At 39.6% G+C, this 765-nt stretch overlaps 1 non-coding gene across 1 annotated transcript; it reads left to right on the forward strand.

Annotated features, from left to right (window-relative positions):
- Positions 1-334: 334 nt before the first annotated feature.
- On the forward strand, positions 335-438 carry LOC130021262 (U6 spliceosomal RNA). The gene has a single exon (XR_008792148.1). It is a non-coding gene; the product is annotated as a U6 spliceosomal RNA (small nuclear RNA).
- Positions 439-765: the final 327 nt, after the last annotated feature.

Genomic DNA, 765 nt, shown 5'->3' on the forward strand with positions numbered 1-765 from the left:
GTGAACCTTACAAGCCTCAGAGGGGCTAATGAAGAACTCGTCCTCCTGTGTTTTAGGATGTGTTTATATTGAAATAAAGGAGGACTAGGGTGGGGGTAGGTGGGGGAGAGAGAAGGAGGAGATATGCAGCTAACTCAGAACCAGATCCTGTTTCTGCCTGGTGGGGATTGGTTAGCTGGGGTCAAGGTCAGCTAGGTAGTCTTTTGTTGTGGTTCAAGGAATCCCTCATCCCTGAGTGGTGGGAGAACTGCATATGCTCAAGGTGTCTTTCTCTGAACCAACCCAACAAGAATCAGTTCAACAAGAGAAAAGAACTTATTTAAAGAAACCTACAGTACTCACTATAGCAGCACACATGCTAAAATTGGAATGATACAGAGATTAGCATGGCCCTTGTGCAAGGAAAGCATGAAAATTCATGAAGCGTTTCATGTAAAAAAAAACCCCTGTAGTCAATGCTAAAAGAAATAAAAAAAGACACAAGGAAGTGGAAACACTTCTTCTATTTACTTATTGAAAGGATTAATGTCAAAATGACAGTCCTACCAAAACAATATACAGATTCAATGCAATTCCTATTAAAAAAAATACCCATACGATATTTCAAAGAAATAGGCCAACCAAATGCTGCTGAAATTTACATGGAGTCATAAAACCCCTGAATTACCAAAGCAATCTTAGGGGCAAAAAAGCTTTGCTTTTCCCAGCTTTAAATCATACTACATCACTATAGTAATCAACAGTGAGGAACTGGAAAAAGGATGG

This window comes from Sorex fumeus, unplaced genomic scaffold (assembly GCF_029834395.1).
Source record: "Sorex fumeus unplaced genomic scaffold, SorFum_2.1 ptg000014l, whole genome shotgun sequence".
NCBI classification, from domain to species: Eukaryota; Metazoa; Chordata; class Mammalia; order Eulipotyphla; family Soricidae; genus Sorex; species Sorex fumeus.